Source organism: Solea solea, chromosome 15, assembly GCF_958295425.1.
Source record: "Solea solea chromosome 15, fSolSol10.1, whole genome shotgun sequence".
Taxonomy (NCBI): domain Eukaryota; kingdom Metazoa; phylum Chordata; class Actinopteri; order Pleuronectiformes; family Soleidae; genus Solea; species Solea solea.
The window spans coordinates 14,045,347-14,056,911 of NC_081148.1; positions in this window are offsets into that span (position 1 = coordinate 14,045,347).

Below are 11,565 nucleotides of genomic sequence, written 5' to 3' on the forward strand. Positions count from 1 at the left end.
AGTCATTTTAATAAATACATACGATACATTGGAAGAAAAAAAACATTTCAGCTTGAGAGAATAAAGTCGTAATATCACGAGGAAAAACGTATAATATTATTTCAAACAATAATTTAGCCACCTTATCATGTGGATTGAGGCACATGCCACTAAAAAGTTAGGTTCAACAAAGCATTAATGTTTGTGTTTCCTCAGTTTGACCCCATGTCATGTCATCTGCACACATTTTCGTAATTGTGCTATTGCCACATATGTAGGACTTAGTGCACTTGTATTTACTTTACATGCAATTACAACAGTTATACAGGTGGACATTCATATATATATATAGCATTGTTGATTTACAGACGATATCTGCAAGTCATGTTGATGCCTGTGGGCCACAGGCTGTAGCACTCGAAACTCGAAAACTCGAAATACTCGCTTCCTTTAGAATAAGACTCGACGACCCGCTGTCATTGTGCCGCTTGCGAGAGTCCTGACTGACCGACTCCCTCGTGACGTGTTCGGCGGCGGAGAAGCGTCCACGAGCACCTCCTGTCGGTTGTTTTCATCCATTGTTGCATCCATTGTTGCCCTGTTTGGGATGTGGCCCCGACCTCACACACTCTTTGTGTTGCACATTTAAGAGGAAACGTACAACTTGCATGCACATAGGGGTTCCTGTTTGGTCACTGTCACAAACACGTAGTGGGGGTCAAACTGCACCCACTGAGTAAACACCTCTTTAGATCTGATCATTAAAACCACTTGCAGAGGCAGTTTGGACACAAATACCTGGTCACATTCTTTTGCTTTTGTGAACACAATCCATCTTAGGACACATTAAAAACCTTTTACCTTTTGAAAAGTGTTTTTTACACTAATCAGTTTAGCAAGTTCAGTTTATTACATTTATTTGTATCAGGGACAGTGTACATCATACGTTCATCTCAGTGAGAAGAAAGATGCTTTGTACCAGATTTAGCAATTTGCATTTTCCACCTGTAGTCCCCTGGCAGGTGAGCAGAACCAAGGAAATACAGAACATGTGTGCACAAGCACACACACAATAGCAAACTGAATAGAGGCAGGGCAGTGTTAGATATCAAAATATTATGCATGTGTCCAGTATAGAATGTCATAAATTAAGATACATGTATCTAGAGTTTTAACAATATAATGCTGGCAACCCTGCTGATTACCTACAATTAATTTCAGACAAATTATAAACACCTGTGCAGGTTTTCAGATCAACAGGGAGCTTATTCCATTCTTTGATGGCATTAAAAGAGTAGACCAGAAAACACATCCAGGTGTGAATGGCCAGACTTTGATTTAACCTTTATTTTACTCTGAGATCACATTGAGATTAAAATTGTTTACAATTTAGAATTAGCAACCTGTGATCAGATCTCTCCGGACTGATTTTAACGCCATGTCTGATTCCTTTTTCCTGTGAACTGAGGTGTAATTTTTCCAGAAAGTTTAGGGGGTTTAATATGTAATTTATTCTACCATCATTACATTGTGAAAACACATTTATAATGATTCATAATGATGAGCCAATAAGTTGTTCTTTCTAGCTTTTTGACTGACCTGCTGTCTTACTTTAATAGACTTTGGTGGTAAAGGAAGATAGTGGCATATTCTGAAGAAAGCCCTTATCCCAATTTCTTTCAGCTGTAGCAAAACCATCTGACTATTTCTGTCACACGCAGTAACATGACTTCAACAGTAGACGGCGCTGTTCCACATGTTTTAGATTGCCCATGCGACTCCTGCCTAAACCGCTTCAAAGAGCATGTACCAGTGGATTAATGGTCACACGGCCAATGCACTTTAATCTGATACTCTGCTGCTGGCTCCTTGCACAACAGCAATTCATGAGGACATGGTGAGTTATCAAACAGCATCCCTGAGGAGCTCTGTGTTCCACTGTGAATTTAAAAGTACACAATCATTGTACTAAAAATGGGTATGCCGGTACAAGCCAAACAAAACTGTTAACAGTTACTTCCAGTATCATTAAAACTGATGTAAAATTGGGACATTATTAGGAATTTAATTGAGTCTGATATAAAAGAAAGTTTCCTAGACAGTTGTAATCTTGTTGTAACTGAGTTCCAAAACAAACAGCAAGGAGTCCATCCCAAACATTAGTCGACTTCAATAAACAGTCTTTTTCACAGTACTGTATGACAACATGAAACTGAAAATTCTGGTTTTTAAGTGTGGTGTGAGGTATCGACACCTTCTCAGCTACTACTTCACTGAACAAGCCTGAGCCTGAGAGGGACACAAGGAGCAGGGACACAACACATTTTAGCAATTTAACAACCATATTTCATAACAAAATCTACACCTGCTTACATCTACAATATTTTAACAATAAACATGCCATTTCTTCCATACCGATTGTCTTTTCCAGCTTGAAACTGAAATTAGTCCATTGAGAAATGTGTTTTTATCTCATGGGGACACAGGAGCTGCTGGTTTATTGTCTTTTTTTAAGGGTTAAAATGTTTTAAAATTTGTGTTACTCAGGTGAATTGAGTACAGGATTTCAAACACCATAGTCATAAAATAACACTGAACAGTTAAAGATACTAATGGAAGCAGCAGTTGAAGAACACATGCCAACACATGGCACACAACAGTTGTGTGCCATGATGTAAACTGATTTACAAACTGATTTTCTTCATGGATTTGGGGCTGGGAGTGGGGAAATACTGTGGCAAATAAGTGGCTAAGTTAGAGCGAGCATCCATGTCCCAGCTGGTTATTGGAGATGACAGTGGTACTCAGTGGCTCTCAGTGAACTCACTGTTGACAAAGTGTCAATACCTCATACAAGCCCACTGCAAAAAAAACTGGAATACTGTATATATAATTTTGCTATCTATACTTAAATGCATTGAATTACAAAGGGAGGGCTGTAGTCTAATCAGTGTGATACCAAATGTTCAGGCTGGAGTGAAAGTAGATCCATGTAGGAGGAGCCACGTTACAGCTGCTGTGGATCTCCTCGTATCACTGACTGAGTCTGGTCCACTTAGGAGGGACTTTGATTGATTCATTGTGTGCAGGCATTCCAACCCCATGCCAGCTGTATATCATGCACAATGGAGAGATTGTGGCCAAAACGACAGCTGCACATGGCTGTCCCTTGGAGCTCTGATAGGTGATTGCAGAACCCAGACGACGAGCCAATCAAAAAGTGTAGTGAAGATTCTAAAATGATTATCACTCAACACGTCTAGATTTCTGCAGTAAATCGCTTGAGTAAAAATACATTCAGATGTAACGTTACTGCCATTAAAATCCCATTCTTGGATGCAGATAGAATCACTTCTGAACACTACTGTACACCCCAACAGCTGTCTACTCGGCAGTTCTTCCTCATACTCCAGTGAAATCATGCACTTGTTGTCAAATGATGTTATTCTCTGGACGCGGACCCAGAAACTTTTGGAAATGTCTTCGATACATTTATCTACATGATCACATGTCTGGGACACAGGATGTTATTTTGGGTAATTGTTTTGTTTTGAGCTAGTACATTAAAACCTCATGTTGCATAATGGAATATAATACACTAGTATTATACAAAAGAAATGAAAGCACCTTTCCAGCTACTATATGATATACTAGTCTTTCAGTCTAAAATATTGCAATTACAGTATACTTTCTGTTCAACAACAAAGAGTAAAGATGGCTTTTTTTATCCCTTAAATTCCATTTACCGTGTATTCTATGAAATTACAGAATGTATGCCTTTTGTTTAGATAGGTGAAATGTGTGAGTAGTAGTTTCAAAAAAGGATTCCCTCATCACAGAGCCCAACCCAGGCAAATTCTTTGTGATCTTTTGCAGCTACACCCAGTTTACCTTAAAAGTCAAGCCTGTTATCCCACCTGTCAGCGTTTGCACACATTGCATCACGCATTTGCCCTGCTGTGCCACTCTCTGACACATTTGCTCGGTGGTGTGTTTTACACGCTTTATGGCCAACACATGCTGTGTCTGTCTGTTGTTATGCCTTGACAGACTGAACAGGAGTTGCCCAACTGCAGCATAGCTCTGCAAGTCAACAACAACTGCTAAAACCAACTGGTGTTTGGTATTCTCAGAAAGGCATGATGGAAGAGCTCTGCAATGCTCTGTGGCAGAGAAAAATACAGCCTCTACCCATTTGGTTAACCTTCTTCTTTAGCATGGCACATAAAAGTCCTAAGTGTGCTGTTGTAAAAACCAGCTCCATGTAAAATAAACCATTAAATGACAGAAAAGCAAAATGGAGTTTGTTGATGTTGACATTAAAAAAAAGTGCTATGATAGTTAAATAAAATGTTGCATGATTGTTACTGCTTGCTCTCTATTATATTATGTTACCAAATATAAATAGCCTATGTTGTAATGATCATGTTTTACACTAATAGACCTATTGAGGTTCCTTTGGAGTTGCCACTATATATTTCCATTGCATAGGCCCAAAATAAGTCACATTTTTGCAGCACACCACAGTTATGGTGCTGTTGGACTCAGAATAGTAAAACTGCCTTTTTTTAAAATCTTAACTATCCATTCCTGTTTCAAACACATGCATCTACCAGCTAAAGTGTTGCATAATGTGCAGAGAAATATTCCATACATGTTTACCGCTCTGATTCGACTTCCGCTATAACTGGATTAGGTCAACAGCATTAGGCAGTCCAGAATGATGTCACAGAGTATGATCTAACTCTGGGGCCAGATGATTAAATCATAAATTTTCCTTTAATTTGGGGGTTATTAAATGAACAGAGCTCCTCTCTATGAATTTCTAAAGAAGACGATTGGTATGCGCCGTAGGTCACTTTCTCGCTTATGGTTCATTTGAATTTCTCTGAAAGATGAGTGAAAATAGTACTAAGTAACAGATCTTTAGTGGCCTGGCTATGTTTTCAATTAACAACGAACCAACAAGCTGTAGTTTATGAGCAAAGACACTTGGCTGTAAAGGCAACTTGTTATTGGATGAAGCTTAAAATCCTTACAAATGAGTGAGTTTATAGAGTATTACCGTTTGTACTTTGATCATTAAAACATACAAAAAACAGCTGTTAATATGAGTGAGAGCAGGTCAGGTGCTATATTTAACCTCTGACCAGGGGCAGTTTGGGGGGGGGGGGTGCACCTGTAAATCCTGGCCCCCCTCTGAGCAACTATCACAATTGTTACATGGACATGCACCTGTTCAATATGTGCCTATATTTTGAGGGGGTATATGTGGCACTTTTATATGTGTATATATATATATATATATATATATATATATATATATATATATATATAGTATATGTGTATATATATATATATATATATACACACACACACACACACACACACACACACACACACACACACTGGTGCCTTGAAAAAGTCACCATTGGACAGTGATGTGATTAAGAGACAGACAAACAGACAGACAGACAGGTGTCCCTTGCATTTCTAGATTGACAGCTTAGCATGTATGTAAACATAGCATGTAAACTTTTCCAACACTTAAACACTGTCCTTGTCCATTTGTCTTGTATCAAGGGCCCCTCCCTTACATAAACACTGGCCTGTCCTCCCAATATGATCTAAAATAGTCAATGCTCTGACCTAACACTCAAGTACAGCTTGAGTAAATAAACATTTGACCTTAAAATGCATTACTCATTAAATGGAAATTGTGAAAAATGCATAGATTTCCGAGCATGACATAAAATTTGATTGGGTTTAGTGAAGTATGACAAATGAAACTGATGTGTTCATTAAAACGGCATCTCTGTGGTTTGTCTATGACTTCCATTATAGAGGCTGTGTGTGTATGTTTGTTTGTTTTTTGTTGCTCTATCACACCACCTGCAATAAAATTATGGGGAAACGTCAGTGAAATTACATCATTTAAAATGATGTAATTTCACTTTGAGGCTAAACATTTATTTAGCTTTATATTTGTGTTCTACATCGTCACCCGACTGTTTCGCCTACAACAGTTTTTAGTATCTGAATTTTTATGATGTTGTATTAGTGACACAGTTTTATTGTGTGTGTATGCATGATTGTGATTCTGAAACATCCCTGTCATCAACATTTGGGGTAAAATGATTACCCTGCCAAGGGGTTGTTTCAGACTGACTGGAACAGAAGAGACAACTGGCAGTGGGAAGCATTTTCATGTAAGCCACTTCAATTATGTGGCTCACTTTCTATTTTTGCCCCAACCTCACCCCACACACTCAGGACAGTTGTCTCAAACAGCACCTGTTTTGAGCCCAATTGTTAACCCACACCCTTATGTGGAGACACCTGCTCCTACCATCCTCTTAAGATGCTCAACTTGAGCAAATTTGAAGTGTTCCTTTTTGGGCATCGATGGAAATAAAATTGATCTCGGAATATAAGAAGCATTAGTAAATCTTATAAAGTCATTTCAATGCAATAGTTTAAAGAGACAGAGACAGCAGTCTGCCTTTTTCTACTCTTACACAGTCTGATGCAGAGCAATGTGAACACATTCTGCTTCGTCATTGGTTGAGCCTCAGAACTTTGTGTTTTGATAGCACCAAAGAGGAATATACTGAAGAGTAATCGTATCTTACTGGAATTCACTTCTGAAACGTTTCGTGGCCACGTCTTTTTGTTTTTTTAAGTCATACTCCAACCTGTGTGCGGTAGTGTTGATTTTGTTTCCATTGGGAAGTGTTGCATGGAGCTGATAAGTGTAATTTGCCTTGTGTAAACTCATTTAAAGTAACAGAATGTAGGATTTGTTCTCGGGGTCCCCCCACAGGTGGTGAAGGCTACAATTTTCGTAAAATATTTGTCGCAGTAACATGTACATTTGTTGACAAGCCAATGATACCGGTGAACTCTGAAGCAGGACTTCTAGTCTATCTTATAGCCATTCATCCATCCATCCATTTTCTTTATCCTCCACAGGAGGGTTGCGGGTGTGCTGTGCCAATCTCAGCTGACATATGGCGATAGGCGGTGTACATCCTGGACAGTTCTCTATGTTATAGCATTTTATACAAATATGATTACATTCTTTTATTTTTCAACATATAGAAACTAAAAGAGACTAGAAGAGCGATCGTGCTTAGTTTGCGTATCTTGCATTTTCAACCCAGCTTATAACCTATCGCTCATTGTATGAACATTGTTTGAATCTCTTGATTTATGAATGAGATGACTTCACTAACACGACCTGACACACACAGCAAGCTCAAACGCTCTAGGTGACAAGCAAACCATTTACACTTACTAGTCCAACAGTAACAGGATCAGATCACCCGCGGGGCGAGTATCTTTCCACTGTGACGTTTGCTGTAAAGTACAATGTTGTAGTTCTTCTTGTGGCATGGACACAAAACCAGACGTTACACAAAGCCAACACAGGCGATCAGACCTGCTCACGCTTCGACAGAGGAGACATTCTCACTGTTGACGTAGCATCAAATTTATTAACATTATATGACATTTGAAATCCCACTCTGTGTGGCTTAAACACAAGTTTAATTGTAACAGACATTTGTTTATATTCAAACATTACACGCTACAGTTTTAATTTAGCAGACGAAAAAAAGAAAAAACAGCCCCATGTGTCAGAGGGCTCATTAGACGACTCCTAGCATGAACAAGCCATGCATAGCTCAGACTGGTGTCAGCGATGAGCTCATTCATTCCACTAACAGGAGGTGACATGAGTGAGACAAACAATAACGCAGAGCTTTCAGGTGGGTCCAGCGTGTTTAAAGCCCACAAGGCCACCGTGTATGTCAAAGTGGGACAAAAAAGAAAAAATTACATTCGTCCATCTTGTATCAAAACCAGACTTTCTGAGGTGAGATGTAATGACGTGTTTGCCGTGAGATAAAAGGAGCGTTGACCCCTCTGCTTTTCACGGAGGTTAGAAGAACATCTGTGAAAGGTTTTACAGGTTTTCTGTGTACTCATCAGTGTTTTCTTATTTACCTAAAATTATAAAATGACAGAGAAGCATGACCTCAGCCAAAACATTCAACTAATCTGCAACACAATAGTGGTGTTCAAAAATGACTCAAGTTGTACTTTGGCTTGCCTACATTTTTTCCATTTGCCTGAAGCACTCAGATGAAACCGTTTTCATTTTCTTCTGCTGTTTCTCCCATGAAGTACGTCGTGATTACAGAGCAGATCCATCAAGTGTCTGGACGTGTGAATGTTTAAATGTTAATATGTAGTTTCACCTCCTTCTTGATTTTCTGTTTCTGCATTCAAAATACTCAGCAAGCCTTTTTACTTGGCAACGCTGGATGACTCACATGTTAAACATACAAGCAAGCAACACACTCCAGGCAGCAGCATATGATTAAAGCTCCTGTATGTGATTAATTTATCACAACGCCAGGTCAACAGAGCTTCTAAATAAATGCTCGAAGGCGCCCAAGCTGCTGCTGGAATGACATCAAAGGTCAAACATTAACCTCACCTCTCAAGGTGATTGATACTTGTGGAGCAGGCAAAAATAAGGTACAGGCCTTTTCTGTTATTCAACCTTTGATATGGGGAAATTGCTTCCTGCTGCCGGAGCACGGTTGCCATGTGAAACTATGATGTCACATGATGGAGTGACCTCATCCCGTCATTCAGCCTCACTGCCACCTCAGGGTGGCTTCGAGTTGCACCCGATGTATGTATGACACAGTAAGTCCCTGTTTGCTGAGAGCAGAATGTAAAAGGTTGAACTGCTTCTCATGAAGCATTTCAGTCACAAATCTAAAATAACACATTACAAATAAGAATATGGATTTGAATTTCAAAACATTTTGCTAAACATACAGCCAAGCAAAAGCAGATCATTACATCAATTATTCTTGTACTCGAGAACAAATGATCCCATGGATTCTAATTGTCATCAGGAACAAACTAGCTGTGAGGCGGAGGATATTTGTTTCCTTATACCGACCAGTTCATCGACTTCATGGACAAACTTGAATCTTGACTCTGAATCATCAGCTATTTTTAAAAACCTCTTTTGCTCTTCAGCTTTTATAGCTGTTTCCCGGCTGCACTGCCTGATGTATTTGTCTAACGTCAAGGCCAATTGTTATGGTAGGATAAGAAATCCATTTAGGGGGTCTGAGTCAAAACAAAGATTTGCTTGTCCCAAAGCCAGCTCCCACTCCTGCCTTTTTATTTTAACATAATTACTAACATTGGCCTCTGACACTTTCTACTCACGATACCACCTTGCTGCCAAAGTCGGAGGCCGAATCGAGCAAATATTATGGGTTGCATTTTTTTGCACGGAGAAATGCAGCGAGGAGATCACGTACCCTATTAATATCAGTTAAATGAGCTACTTGAGCTAATGAGCTAAACATGACATGATATTTAATCAAGGGGAATATGTTTTACATAAGAACAATCGCGCTGCAGTTATAAGTTATAAATAATAAATGCGTCATGGCAGACGGTTGAGTTTCATTGTCTCTGCTTGCCTCCTGCTGTGTGGAAAAACCTGGCACTTCTCTCGGTCTCCTCACTCCAAAACAATGAGTGCTGACTGACTAAGATGGCAGTTCCTTGCAGGTGATGTCATGCAACGCTCAGCTCTTCTTCGTGGTAGTGATAAGAGTGGACATGTTCAGGAGAAATTTGTGAAACAGGACTCTCATGAACCACAGGTGTGCGTGTGTGCGTGCTTGTATCTGTTACCTCTTTAGGACCTTTTCTGGCATAAAATAAAGGGGTTTTCCTGGTTTTAGGGTAAGGTTTAGAACTGCGTCAAGGTTAGACAATTTGGTTGTGATGGTTAAGGTTAGAGGAAGGGGCTAAGGAATGTATTACATCTATGAATGTCCTCACTCCCCACTAAGAGTGATGTAAAGGAATGTGTGTCGTCAGCTGATAAGCATGCAGGCTCGCTGCTGGAGCACATGCAGCCTCAGGTGAACGTCAAAACCGGCTGTCGCAGTTGCGTTACTGTTATTTGGCAGACAGATTTTAAAATGCACCTTTTTAAAAGAGGATTAAGAGGATCGAAATTTGTCATGATCTACGCTGTGACCCATTTGGTGCTCAGTTTGAAGAGATTCAGCACTGGGATGAAAGAAAAACACATGTGGACATCAAACGCTGAAAATATGGCTCTTCTAATATGTTTATATTTTCCCTTGTCCATGAACTGCAGCTGCCACACTGTTCCCTTCATCCACAAATCAGTTCAGTGTTACAACAGTGTGTTGGCTTCAGTGGCTGAAGTACAAAAGCCCACAGGCGACCCATCTGAATGAGGCTAGGTCATTGTCAAGATGTGGGTTCAGACTTGTGAGCTCAAAAGAAAGGAATTTAAAAGCCACATAAATTCACAGATAAGCATTTGTACAAATGTATGACTTCACAGTTTCACTGGCACCACGTCTGCCAGATCATATGTTTCATTGTCATTCGCAGGTTTATAGTCTTTTGTTCATTCCATTTGAACGAAGTACAAAGTGAGGAAGAAGAGGAAAAAAAAGCCTTTGTTGCATTAGAACTTTGCCAAAGACTGTTTTGCTTTGTCTGTCCTGCTTGTAAAGACGGAAATATTGGGTTCGTTATTGTTTTTAATTTTCGCTTTGGTCAAAATAGAAATTATAACATTTTGGCGGTGACCCTGTCCGGGTATCCAACATAAGCCAATACAGCAAACTAACAATCAATTGCTTGACTCTCGTTACATAAAAGCTTAAAAGCTATATGTTCAGCTCGTCAATGATATTTGTGATATTTGTGATGAGACCTTAAAACACCAGGCCAAGCTCGTCTGACATAACACAGGTGTTAAGTTAGATTTCTCTTTAGTTTTCTCCCATATCAACCATATTTAAATTGTCTTCTTTTCTGATCATGATCCAGAGCAAAAACATAATCTTATCTGTAGTGAAACTTGACCAGCAGGCCGATCATGCCTTTGTGATGACATACTCGGAGTGGAAAAGTACAGACCCCCTCTAACTTCCATGCTTATTCTCTCCTCTGCCACAGCACTCATGCTCTTTTCATGCGGGCAGCCTTAGTGACATCACCCCTTGAAGTCATATTTACCGACTCTAATAAAACAGAAGATATCAAACAAGGGCACATCACCAACCACGGCCTGTGGAGAGGGAAAGCATCAGGTTTTTATTATCAACTTGGGAGGCAGTGATATCAGCGATCACGCCAGAGTCGTGTCTTTAACATCTCTCTTTAAAGATGCAAATAAAGAAAGATGGCACAAATAAAGCATTTATAGATCAAGGTCGGGGTTTTAATTGTTTTAAAGGGATGTGGTCAACACAGCTAAACATTGCACACACAATGTGGATGAGAGCTGTGAGGAGGGAGGGAGGACTTCCAGGGTAAACAACATGAGGAAGGTGTTACAGTAGCCTAATCTGACTTGGTTGGCAGAGGTGGGACACCTGGTTCAAATCTAATCTGACAGTGACTATGTGAGCAAATAGCTCCATCCTTTATAAATGTTTACATGCTCAAACAGGATATACACAAACAGATCGTCAGGGTGAGGAGATTCTTCACAGCCAA